This window comes from Carassius carassius, chromosome 31 (genome assembly GCF_963082965.1).
Source record: "Carassius carassius chromosome 31, fCarCar2.1, whole genome shotgun sequence".
NCBI lineage: Eukaryota > Metazoa > Chordata > Actinopteri > Cypriniformes > Cyprinidae > Carassius > Carassius carassius.
The window spans coordinates 29,270,644-29,285,083 of record NC_081785.1 but is presented as its reverse complement, the minus strand read 5'-3'; positions in this window follow the sequence as shown (position 1 = coordinate 29,285,083).

Here is a 14,440-nt window from a genome sequence, read left to right as displayed (position 1 = left end):
ATAGTAAATAGCAATAGTGAATAATGATTTTGGACACAGCGATGCTATTTCTACATGTATTTCATTTGTTCTGTGTAGTTGTATGTTATATAGTCATTCTCAATTCATCATTGCATTACATTGTGAGAGATGATGTCCGGCTGTAACACACTAAAGCATTATGCCTGTTTGCACAATACGGCTGATAGTTAAAGGTGTTTGAAGTGTTGATATGGGCATTCACTTAAGCCATCATTACTGAAACAAAGCAGCCTCTCAATGATCAGCCTGTCATCGACTCAACCTTCCTCACCTGTCCACCGTATCGACACACATTGACCGGCGGTGAGTGAGTAGATTGTTGTAAGGGACTATATGCATTAAGGTAAAACATGCAGGACCATATGATGCTACACAAACTTCTTTAATACGCACATGCTGGACAGATTTGGGGAATCTTAAATGAATGTAGAATTTAAAAAAAATGGTGTAAGATTTACTGTGAAACATTCTTTTACTCATAAATTGCTAGTAATAATTACAAATAAATAGCAAGCATGTTTAATTAAACTCAACATTTTTAAGTAGAATAACTGAATTAGTATTTTCTTATCAAATGTACTCCAATGATCTTTGTTTTATTTACTTTAACCTAAAAAATTTGATGCTGATTGTTAAAGATTTTCAGGTTATTGATATGAACTCTTTGGAAGATATTTTGTTTAATTTAATTGAGTTTGTTTAAGGCACTTACCAGCAAGTAAACAAGAAATTGACAAGCAGAATTGTATCTTACTGTGAAATCACATTACTTTTGAAAGGACTTTCTAGTCTCCACAAATTTTCTGCAATTGTTTCGATGTTTTCTGCACAAATATTTGTTGATTCTTTCCAGTGAGATCGTTATGTGATATAATAATCTATTGGACATACACTTGTAAAAAGAAAACAGCAGATTATCATTTAAACAACCCAAATGGGTGTGAAGGCTTTTAGTTTTGTTTTATCATCCATTCTTGAGAGGAACTGATCAAGTTTTCTTCAGATGTCCATCCCATTTAAACCAGGCAGTTATATAACTGCTATGAACATGTAAAGTTTCATTTATTTAATTGAACTTGCTTAGCAAGATTCTTGACAGTTGTTGACCTGAAAGAAAGAACAAACTATCCACAGAAGCATCCACTATAGTGCTTCTTAAAGCAACACTGAGAATGCAACACATATTTGTACTGTGCTATGAATTGTGTTTCAGGTCGTCAGTTTTATCGTTCTCTGCTCTTTTCTCTCAGAAAGCAAACAGAGGGACACACACACACAGGTGAGGTGATTATCAGTGTGAGGTCAGGAATAGGTTTTCTCCTGGCAGCCTCCTCTGTAGTGTACAGAGTAAAAAACTCTTTGAGAATCCCAGCCGTGACTTCCTCTGCTCTGCCCTATATACAGTAGCTATACGATTCTCTCTCTGTGTTATCAGCACAGAGGCAGAAGAAATATGGTAATGATATTTAGCCTGCTATGGTTTGACTGATGAGAAGAGCTTAGATTGAACCAGAGTTAGGCATGTTCTCAAGAGAGCATTAGAGATGACTGTGTGCAAAACTCACCACTATAGTACCATAGTCCAGAGTGGTTACTAGGGTGATCTGGGTTGCTAGGGTGACCTGGGTGGTTGGTAGGTTGATCTGCCCTGCTGAAAAATCCACCATAAACCAGCATGAATTCCATGCTGGTCTAAGCTGGTTTATGCAGGTTAGTGCTGGTCCAGGTTGGTTAATGCTGATGTAGTGCTGGTCTAGCAGGTGGGCCAGCATATTCATGCTGATCTCAAGTCAAATGGAGCTGTTAAAGCTGGTTCCCCAGCATGGTCTTGAAGAGTTGAGTGTGATTAGGCCAGCTGTCTCTATGCAAACAGATTAAAGGGTAACTAAACCCCTGGTCAGAGCCTGACTCCACCCACTGGCAATATTTCAAAAATGCTGAAAAGTGGGCAGAGCACAGCGGAGACAGAGGGGACGAAACGAGGGCGGGGCTGAATGGGTAGGGCGTGAACCTAAGACCCGCAGTGACAGATTGATTGACAGCTGCTGTCAGAGTCGCTAAAATGGAGAGTGACTGTAGTGACCCAAGTAGCTTTGCAACAGAGCGTTCATTTGAAGTAGAGGATTTTTCTCCCCCAACTTCACCTGTAGTGGAGAATGTGGAGGTGTCTGTGGACATAGGGCCAGGGCCTGAGCCATATCAATTTGAGCCGCTGGATCAAACTGCGGTCTTAACTCCTGCAATGCGATCGGCATCCGACCATGCTAGCACAGCTACTTGCAATTCTAACTCCTGGCTCGATACAGTGATTATGACGGGACAAGATGGTTTTATACTGCCAAGGGCGTAGTAGCTCATACCAAGGGCGTGGTGAGCTGGAAACTGCTTACGTCATCTGCCACCGCTTACGTTACGTACCACCGCAAACATCCAATAGGAGAAATCAACTGCAGTAGCCACCGTTCAACCTGAAGAGGGCAGCACACATACGTTTTTAACCATATATTGTAGAATTAAAACACTTTATACTCAAATGTCAAAAAAGTTACTCGAATCAAAGAACAGCACTAATAAAGCCTCATTCTTACAGATAATTATCTAAAAAAAAAGTTGTTTTAGGGTTTAGTTACTTTTTAATGATGCAATAAAATGGATTTATTGCAATATTTAATGATTTATTCAATTCATTCAATTCAAGTTTATTTGTATAGCGCTTTTTACAATACAAATCGTTACAAAGCAACTTTACAGAAAATTATATTTCTACAATATTTAGTAGTAGCTAGTAGTTTGTGCACATTTGACAGGATTTTAGAAAAATAAAAATAATAATAATAATACAAGACGTAGTCAGCTAGATGATGAACTATCAATATTATTAATTAATAGTAATTATATGATGCAGTCACACATGTAGCAATAATTGTTAGTTCTGTTTGTTGATTCAAGGTTAGGATCATCTGGGGTCCTCTGAGGGTCAGCATCATCTCTTCTCAGGTGTTCTGGATCCAGACTGGAGCTTGTGTAAATCCTAGTTACCACGGGATGTAAATCCCGTGGCAAAACATAGAAACAAAATAGAGACATCATTAGCATAGCTGCTGATCCAACAAAGTAAAATTAGTTTAACCCAAGCTAAAGAATAAAAATGCAGATGCAACTACACTCACAATTTAAGAGATACATTATTCGAATGCTTGGCGAAAGAGATGCGTTTTTAATCTAGATTTAAACAGAGAGAGTGTGTCTGAACCCCGAACATTATCAGGAAGGCTATTCCAGAGTTTGGGAGCCAAATGTGAAAAAGCTCTACCTCCTTTAGTGGACTTTGCTCTCCTAGGAACTACCAAAAGTCCAGCGTTTTGTGACCTTAGGGAGCGTGATGGATTGTAACGTGGTAGAAGGCTAGTTAGGTACGCAGGAGCTAAACCATTTAGGGCCTTATAGGTAAGTAATGATAATTTGTAACTGATACAGAACTTAATAGGTAGCCAGTGCAGAGACTGTAAAATTGGGGTAATATGATCATATTTTCTTGATCTCGTAAGGACTCTAGCTGCTGCATTTTGGACGACCTGTAGCTTGTTTATTGAAGAAGCAGGACAACCACCTAGAAGTGCATTACAATAGTCCAGTCTAGAGGTCATGAAAGCATGAACTAGCTTTTCTGCATCAGAAACAGATAACATGTTTCGTAGCTTGGCAATGTTTCTAAGATGGAAGAATGCAGTTTTTGTAACATTGGAAATATGATTTTCAAAAGACAAATTGCTGTCCAATATAACACCCAGATTTCTGACTGTAGAGGAAGTAACAGTACATCCGTCTAGTTGCAGATTGTAATCTACAAGATTCTGTGTGGTGTTTTTTGGTCCAATAATTAATATCTCTGTCTTATCCGAATTTAATTGGAGAAAATTATTTGTCATCCAATCTTTTACATTCTTAACACACTCTGTTAGCTTAGATAATTGGGAAGTTTCATCTGGTCTCGTTGAGATATATAGCTGAGTATCATCAGCATAACAGTGGAAACTAATTCCGTATTTTCTAATAATATTACCAAGGGGCAACATGTATATTGAAAATAGAAGGGGACCTAGGACGGATCCTTGTGGCACTCCATATTTTACTGGTGATAAATGAGATGACACCCCATTTAAGTAAACAAAATGGTAGCGATCGGACCGGTAGGATCTAAACCATCATAGAGCTTGCCCTTGAATACCTGTATAGTTTTGTAATCGATCTATGAGTATGTCATGATCTATGGTGTCGAACGCAGCACTAAGATCAAGTAAGACTAGAAATGAGATACAGCCTTGATCTGACGCAAGAAGCAGGTCATTTGTAATTTTAACAAGTGCAGTTTCTGTGCTATGGTGGGGCCTAAAACCTGACTGTTCTTGAAAATTGAAAACCTGAAATTCTTCATACAGATCATTTTTATGCAGGAAGGTGCTCAATTGAGCAGACACAACTTTTTCTAAAATTTTAGACATAAATGGAAGATTTGAAATAGGCCTATAATTTGCCAGTACACTAGGATCTAGTTTTGGTTTCTTAATAAGAGGCTTGATAACCGCCAGCTTGAATGGTTTTGGGACGTGACCTAAAGATAACGACGAGTTAATGATATTGAGAAGCGGTTCTTCAGCTACAGGTAACAGCTCTTTTAGTAATTTAGTGGGTACAGGATCTAATAAACATGTTGTTGGTTTAGATACAGTGATAAGTTTATTTAGCTCTTCCTGTCCTATATTTGTAAAGCACTGCAGTTTATCTTTGGGTGCGATGGATGAAACTGAAGTGTTAGACGCTGTAGAATCTACATTCGCTATTGTATTTCTAATGTTATCTATTTTATCAGTGAAGAAATTCATAAAGTCATTACTATTTAACGTTGGTGGAATATTTGAATCAGGTGGCGTCTGGTAATTTGTTAATTTAGCCACTGTGCTAAATAAAAACCTTGGATTGTTTTGGTTATTTTCAATGAGTTTGTGGATATGCTCTGCCCGAGCAGTTTTTAGAGCCTGTCTATAGCTGGACATACTGTTTTTCCATGCAATTCTAAAAACTTCCAGGTTAGTTTTTCTCCATTTGCGTTCAAGACTACAAGTTACTTTCTTGAGAGAGTGAGTATTACTGTTATACCATGGCACAGTACGTTTTTCTCTAACCTTTTTCAATTTGATGGGGGCAACAGCTTCTAATGTATTAGAGAAAATAGTGCCCATGTTGTCAGTCATTTCGTCTAATTCATGTGTATTTTTGGGTACAAATAGCAGTTAAGATAGATCAGGCAGGTTATTTGCGAATCTGTCTTTGGTGACTGGAACAATAGTTCTGCCCAGACGGTAACGCTGAGACATATAGTTAATATCAGTTAAACGCAGCATGCACGATACAAGGAAATGGTCTGTAATATCATCACTTTGGGGTACAATATCTATAGCAGTAAGATCGATTCCATGCGATATAATTAGATCTAGTGTATGATTAAAACGATGAGTGGGCCCGGTGACATTTTGCTTGACTCCAAAGGAGTTTATTAGGTCAGTAAACGCAAGTCCTAATGTATCATTTGCATTATCAACGTGAATATTAAAATCTCCCATGATTAGCGCCTTATCAACTGTAACTAGAAGGTCTGAGAGGAAATCTGCAAATTCTTTTAGGAATTCTGTATACGGCCCTGGTGGTCTATACACAGTAGCCAGAGCAAGAGATACATTAGACTACTTTTGCATGTCTGACAGTGTAACATTTAGCAGAATTATTTCAAAAGAGTTAAACCTGTATCCTGTTTTCTGGGTAACATTGAGAATATCGCTATATATTGTTGCAACACCTCCGCCACGACCAGTCTGACGGGGCTCATGCTTATAACAGTAGTTTGGTGGAGTCGACTCATTTAGACCACAATAATCATTTGGTTTTAGCCAGGTTTCAGTCAAGCAGAGTACATCAAAACTATTATCTGTGATCATTTCATTTACAATAACTGCTTTGGGTGTGAGTGATCTAATATTTATGAGCCCAAACTTTAAAAATTGTTTTTGTTCATTTACTTTACATTTTTCTGGTTTAATCACGATAAGATTTTTTCTAGATCCTACATTAAATTTATATTTTGACCTCACTATTCGGGGACAGACACAGTCTTAATAGATTGTACAGTGCAAGTACTTTTATCATTTAAGCAGGTGGAACAAAAGTCATCATAATAGTTATTTGAGAATTGTCTTACTAGTCACATGAAGCGAAGTGTCCTGGAGATGTTGTCAGAGAGCAGCTCCGCTCTGCCTCTGCTGGGGTGCAAGCCATCAACGCAAAACAGCCTAGGATGCTCCCAGAAAAGATTCCAGTTGTTTCTGTTCTTTACACCATGACAACAACCATTCATTTAAAGCAAAAAGTCTACTGAACCTTTCGTGTCCTCGTCGATACGTGGGCAGTGGTCCTGACGTGATGATCGTCGCCGCGGGCGTCGTGCTGCGAACCGTCTCGATCAGGCTCCTGAAGTCCCTCTTCAGCGTCTCCGTCTGCCGCAGCGTGGTGGCGTTAACCCTGGCATGAAGCACGACAGCTCTGGGGCTCTCTTCGGCCTTCAGGATCGCGGGTATCTGCGCAGAAACATCGAGAACACGAGCACCAGGGAAACAATGAGTGTGCACTTTACCTTCGGCTAACGTAGCACGGACGTGTCGGACGATGGAGTCTCCGATGATCACAGCGTCGCATCCTGTCTCGCGGAGGGGAGCGAAGCGCTTCCGTGTGGAGATCTCGAAGACCGGAGGGAGAAAAGTCGTCGCCCAGGGCCTGGCTCGCGTCCTCCGCTGTGGATGCACCCAGGGTCCGTGGTGTCCAGGCGCCGGAGTGAAGGACATCTGGGAAGATCGCATCCTGGGTGCACCGGGCCTGTGCAGAGAAACACACGGAGTAGACGTGGTGGGACTGTTAACAGCAGGCTGTATACTTACCCCGGACTTGTGAGCGTCAGCCCGGGATGATTCCAGCGCCGCTCTCTCAGCTGAGCCTGCTTCACCTGCAGGTCGCGAATCTGCTTCCCCTCGAGCTGTATTCGGCGTGTCCTCGTCTGCAATCAAAGGTAGACATTCATCCGCCATTAAAGCAAGTAGCAGTGAGTACAGCAGTGGTAATGTGTGTGAATAGAGTATTAGCAATGTAAGCGCAGTTAGCAGCAAACACACCGCTGATGCTAACGGGCTATAAGCTAATAGCGGACCCTGGAGCACAAAATGAAACTAGTGATAACGCGGCGCTCTGATTGTTTTTGTTGTAGAATACAATAGAGGATATATTCACACGTTATATAAACGGAAACGATGGTGTATAAAAATTTTTGGGGTGGAGTATCCCTTTAAGATGATCATTCACTGACTTTCAAGTTGATGCGTTGCGTTTCTGAAAGGCCTCCGTGGCGTGGCTGTGGACAGCTGTCAGGTGACAGAGCTGAATGTGTCATGTGCGCTCATTTGCCAGTGTCACAAGCATATTGTTCATAAGGTATCGTCTGCTACCATTGTCTCAACTCATTTATTTCAGTCAAGGTCCACAGATATATATAAAAGGAAATGTTACTGGAGCATTTTAACTGCATGGCCAGCCTTGAGTGAGGTAATGCTGTAACCTATCATCGAGAGTGCTGGATCTCCCTCTGTCACTGAAAGTGATGTGGAGCTTCTTCAAATGCTCACGATATGTCTAATTCTCACCCATGAATATAGCGATTAGACTGGTAGACCCGTCAGGCCCTTTCAGATGGCCATATTGAGGTTATCCGCACTGTGGTTGATCAACAGAATGTAGTTCTTAACTCTATTGACAGCCTCACCACTGGATTATTAACTATTCCTGTTTTGTTGTCATTCTGAGTAAATTTTATGTCAGCTATTTTGCTGTCATTATTTCTACATACTAGCATCATGCACTATTAACTATCAGCACCAAACACTGAAATAAAACAACACCACATGGGTCACCCAAAAGTAATAAAAAAAATAATAATTAGAAAATAGATAAATAAATATGGGTGTTTCTGTATCTGTGTGATCCATAGTATCTTACTGCTTGATTATTGTGGCTTTTTTCAGCATTTGTGTGTGTGTGTGTGTTCTGAAAACTCATCAATTATATAGTTGTACAGAACATTTACTGGCAAATATTTGAGTGGATAATAATGAAATACACCTGCAAAAATCAGGTTCAAGCGTTGTTATTTTAGTATTGATTTAGGATTGATATGCAATAGACATACTATAAACATAGTACAGTGCCTGGCAAAAGCATTCATACCCCTTCATTTCTTTTTTTTTTATCACATTTTGTTATGTTGCTGCCTTATGTTGGAATGCTTTAAATTACTTTTTTCCCACATCAATCTACACTCAATGACAAAGCAAAACACAGGGTTTTAACATCTTTGCAAATCTGTAAAAAAAAAAAAAAACAAAACAAAAAAACCCAACTGTGACTCAGCTCAGCAGCATTCAAATCACTTGTAGATATTCCTTTACTTGGTGTGTTATCCTGTGGCAAATGAAATTGAATGTGAATGATTTGGAAAGCCACACACCTCTCAGTAAAGGAAATAACAGCTAAAAATAAACATCAGAGCAAAACCAAGCCCTGAGGTCAAAATAACTGCCTGTAGAGCTCAAAAACAGGTTGCATCAAGCCACACATCTGCAGAAGAGTTCAGAAAAAAATACAATTCTGCTGCATTGAAGGTTCGCAGAAGCATGTCGTCTCCATTACTCTTAGTGAAAGGAGTTTAAAACAACCAGGACTCTTCCTAGAGCTAATTATGATAGCGACAGAAACTTGTTAAAGAGAGAAACACTTCCCATAGCTTTAGATGTTGGTGTGAAAGCTTGTTTCTAATCAAATAAATTCATCTTACAAAAATTGTATTAAGGACACAAACAGTGTTGTGTTGTGTTGGACCTGTTCGACAGCACTGATCACTTTTGCAATTCAACAAGTGGTCTACAGATGGAGCTCTTCTTCTCATTAAAGCATATTAAGGCTTCATCACTACAGTAAGATCAGCACTCTGAGCTGCTCCTGACAGGGTGAAGTGAAATGCATTAGATGCATGACCCTCTGCATGCAGCGGATGGTGAAAACGGTGGCGTTTAACATAGGACTCTTTTCTCCTTTACTTAACAGACTGCACAGCATCAAATGTGTCAGTGGGAAAAGTACAGTTGTCTTGTGTCCCCTGAAGCACAATGACTTAATTTAGCTGTTCATGGAGATCTAATTACAATAATGCACAGAGAGGATCATTCAGTGCTGTACGACTGCTTCACAGATGCTTTGCTCACCTGAGAGGAAAGACATCACAAATACACGGACACTGGAAAGAAGTGAACAGTTCACATGCCATGAATCAATGCTGTCTGACAATCAGTGTCGTCAAACCAGGTGTAATGCTGAAGAAACAAACTTAAGTCAAGCAAACCAATAACAAAATTACTTTGCATGTAAAACTCTACTCTTATTATTATAATTCTTATAAACGTGCAAAAGTTTTTTTTTTTTTTTGTTCCTGCTCATCTTGTGCAATGACAAAAAGTTGTTTTGGAGGTAAGCTGATTTAGTATCACTTTTAAAAAGTATAGCTAATTTATGTCATTTTCTATGATTCCGAGATTTATTAAAGGCGGTTAAATCCATATTTTTCTGAATAACTGTTGAATAAGTGAAGGGATTGGGGTTTGACAGAATGCAACAACTATGAGGATGTGTTTTCTGTAGATCTGAAGTGAGCAATGTAGAAAATAATCCATTTTGATGTGACATCAACACAACATTGTACTGAACTAGACTGAATAGATCTGAGCAGTGCTACTGTCTGCTGTAAAGCTGCTTTATAGCTGAAATGATGAATTCTCCAAAATTAACAGTCCTGTTTATTAATGTGAAGCTTCTTTTAAAACTATCTGTATTGTGTAAAGCACTTTAGAAATAAATGTGACTTGACAGCAAAGATTAATTAGTGTAATAAAGCTGTACTAACACTGTAGTTAATTTAACCACAGCAAAATAACATATAGTGTGCTAAAAGTTACACCAGCTTTAGTTGCTTAAATATTTTTGCATGAAGTGAAACATTTTTAAAAGCTTTTACTCCACTATCACTACAGAGTGACTTTTAATAATTTATTTGCATGTAAACTGTGATTGACCTATATTCTGTAAATTGCGTGTCATTGGCTGCTGTCTTTCTTGTCTCAGAGCATGTGAACACACTGCCACTTCATGAAAAAGTGTTTGGATTCGCTTTGTTGGTCTAATTGATATTTTGTGAGAAATCTATGTGCCAGACATTCTCGATTAGCCGTGTGGTGACAGTGCTAATTCTCTTGAAATGCCTCCCAAAAAGCCTGCCAATATGTGCACTTTACTAGCCCACATTCATTAGGGCAACGCCGCGGCTGTAAGCAGGTGTATTGATCAGAGTGTGAATGCCATGGCGCTTTTCTTTGTGTCTTTGTGTCTCGCCGTGGCAGCCTGACATTGTGAAAGACACTTTACTACATTACAGCCTTTTACAGCGTGCAGAAGCTCTCCAGTGTCGAGCTGTTTTCTCCTTTCTGTTGTAAAAGCGAGTTGACTGATGCACTCGAGATCAGAGCCCTGACGGGACTGTCTGCGTCTCTTCTGGTCAAGTCCTGCAACAATGCCTGATATTAAAACCATCTAATAATGGAAAAACGCTGTAATTATGGACAGTTAATAGGGTCAGTAATTAAGGTCATCTATTTGTATCAAAAGAATCTTTTCAAACATGTATGTTGTCTTGTTTTCACTATAACAGCATTAGGCACCACAGCTGAATAAAATGATATCTAAAATATCACTTCCCCATTTGATTAACTACAGTTCATTGAGATGATTGTTTTGCATTACAGATTTTCTGAAATGTTTTTTTGAATATGTAAGTGATGTAACATCTAATTAATATTCACACTTTTTCGTAAATTCAATAAATCTGAGCAAAATCATCTGCAATCGTTTGATTTTGTTGACACGTTGGAGCTAAAGGTTTTCACAGAGTGGATTTTGGATATCTATTTTATCACTACATAAATCTGAAAATACTGTGAACAGACATCAAATGAATAAACTCCTCTTTAAAAACCTTCAGAATATGGGTAGGAATACAACTCTAAAGTTTGGTGTATGTTAGAGAAAAATCTCTTTAAACGCATGGATTGGAATCGAAATCTACAAACACACAAAAAAAGTGTGATACTAGTCTGGAATAAGATATAGACAAAACTGCAATCAAAATGATTCAACCCTCTTAACCTGCTGCAGAGAATTTATATTTTTTTATGAAAACAATTCAACAGTAAACTATTAGACAAAGTATTTTGATACACATTTGATTGATTCTGTGAATGCAAAGCTGATTGGCTCTAAACATTCGATCATGTTCAAAATTATTCAACCTCCAAAAGCTGAATTTTGTGCAGAAGTTTTTCTTTTTTTAAAGCCACCAATAAACGCAGCCTATAAGAGCCTAGAAGCCTCTGTCACGTCTCTACTGCAGTCTCGGCTCATTCCTCGCCTGAAAAACTTTCCCATCACTGATAATCTTTGGTTTGCCCATTGCCACTGCTTTCTTCAAATTCAACCAAATATTTTCACTGAGAGTTAAATCTGGAGACTGAACAGGCCACTCAAGAGAATCCTCTGACTGATCCCTGAACCAAGCAGAAGTAGATCTGGATGTGTACTCTGGGACGGCTCTCTTGCAGGACGCCATTGATCATCAGCTTCAGTCTTTGTATCAAAGGCATCACAATTCTTGCCAAAAGGTTTGACCATGTACTGTAGATGGTGATCTTCTGTTTACAAGCTTTGCTTTTTTTTTGCAGCAGACATACTGCTTGTGCTTTTTCTTCAACACCCTCAAAGGTTTTCTCATACAACACAGTTTAAGCTGAGGAATAAGGCTACAAGCTTTGTCTAGAACTTTTAATGTCTTGGAAATCTTCATGTAGCCATAGACTTATGCAATAAAAGTATTTCTTCTCTAGCTTTGGAGAGAGCTCTGTTGAATTTGCATATTTGCTACCCATGTCAGCACATGCATGGTCTAAGTTTATGTATGTGTTTTTTTAATATAGTTTCTAAAGGCTTTATTGTGTATTTACAATTTTGTTCCCCACCACACACACACACATACACACAAAGTGACTTATTAAAAACAGCAATGTTGAATAATTATGACATAACTCTGCTATTATGAAATCCTATAACAATAAAAACAGATATTACATTATATACTGACATTATCACTTTTAATATGCCAGTAAACTGTTATAGATGCATTTTTTATAAAATCCTGGATCCTCAGAAAAGCTTGTACAGGTGCATCTCAACAAATTAGAATGTGGAAAAGGCAAGGCAAGTTTATTTATATAACACATTTCATACACAATGGTAATTCAAAGTGCTTTACATAAAAGAAAGTAAAATAATTATGAAGAAAAATAATAACAAGAATAAAACAAGCAATTTTTAAACTTTTAAAATTATTAAAAAATTTACTTATTTAAAATGAATTTAAAACAGTTAAAAATGATTTTACATAAAAAAAAAATAAATAAAAAAAAAACAGTGAAAATATAGTGCAATCAGTTCAGACATTGCACAGTGCTCATTCAATAAATGCACAGCTAAACAGATGAGTTTTAAGTCTAGATTTAAATGTGACTAGTGTTTTAGCACATCTGATCTCTTCTGGAAGCTGATTCCAACTGCGTCCAGCATAGTAACTAAAGGAGGACTCCCCTTGTTTTGTGTGAACCCTTGGTATTCCTAACTGACTCGTTCCTAATGATCTGAGTGCTCTGTTAGGCTTATATTCAGTGAGCATATCTGAAATATATTTCAGTCCTAGGTCATTTAGTGACTTATATAGGAGTAAAAGTACTTTAAAATCAGTCCTAAATGTAACTGGAAGCCAGTGTCAGGACCTGAGGACTGGTGTGATATGCTCAGATTTTCTGGTTCTAGTCAGAATCCTGGCAGCAGCGTTCTGGATGAGCTGCAGCTGTCTAATGGTCTTATTGGGAAGGCCGGTGAGGAGCCCATTACAATAGTCCACCCTGCTGGTGATAAAGGCATGAACAAGTTTCTCCAAGTCTTGGCTGGAAACAAAAGATCTAATTCTTGCAATGTTTTTGAGATGATAGTGTGCTGATTTAGTTACTGCTTTGACATGATTACTGAAACTAAGGTCTGTCTCCAGAATCACACCAAGATTCCTGACTTGATTTTTAGTTGTTAGACCCCTAGAGTCAAGGTATGCATTCACCTTGCATTCAAACTTCATCTTTGTTTCCAAATGCAATGACTAAAGTTTTTTCCTTGTTTAAACGATTAATTTCATCAATGCATTGGCAGAGGGAGTCAATGGGGCTGTAGTCATTTGGAGACAAGGCTAGGTAAATCTGGGTATCATCAGCATAGCTGTGATAGGCAATTTGGTTCTTTCTCATTATTTGACTTAGTGGGAGCATATGCAGGCTAAACAAGAGCGGTGCAAGAACTGACCCTTGTGGGACTCCGCATGTCATGGACATCCACTTTGACTTGTGCTCTCCTAGACTCACATAATAGCCTCTCCCTTCTAAGTATGACCTGAACCATTTGAGTACCATCCCAGAAAGCCTGACCCAATTTTCCAGTCTCTCTAGTAGTATGTTATGATCGACAGTGACAAACGCAGCACTGAGATCTAGCAATATCAGCACTGATATTTTGCCAGAGTCACAATATAAGTGAAGATCATTTATTATCTTAATGAGTGCTGTCTCTGTGCTGTGATGTGATCGAAAACCGGATTGAAATTTGTCCAGGTATCCATTTGAGTTTAAGTATTTGTGCAGCTGATTAAACACTACCTTTTCTATAATTTTGCCTATAAAAGAAAGATTAAATATTGGTCTAAAATTGCTCAAAATGGTGTAATCAAGATTGCTCTTTTTCAGGGGGGGCTTAACAACTGCAGTTTTTAAGGAGTTTGGAAATGTCCCAGAAAGAAGTGAGGCATTCACCACTTTTAAAAGATCTGCTTCTAAGCAGTTAAGCAGACTTTTGAAAAAAGAGAAGCTCATATCCCAAGCTGCTTGAAGTCCAGTGTTAAGTTTCCACAGTCTGTGATAATTTGGGGTGCAATGTCATCTGCTGGTGTTGGTCCACTGTGTTTTTTGAAAACCAAAGTCACTGCACCCGTTTACCAAGAAATTTTGTAGCACTTCATGCTTCCTTCTGCTGACCAGCTTATTGGAGATGCTGTTTTCATTCTCCAGCAGGATTTGGCACCTGCCCATACTGCAAAAAGCACTAAAAGTTGGTTTAATGACCATGG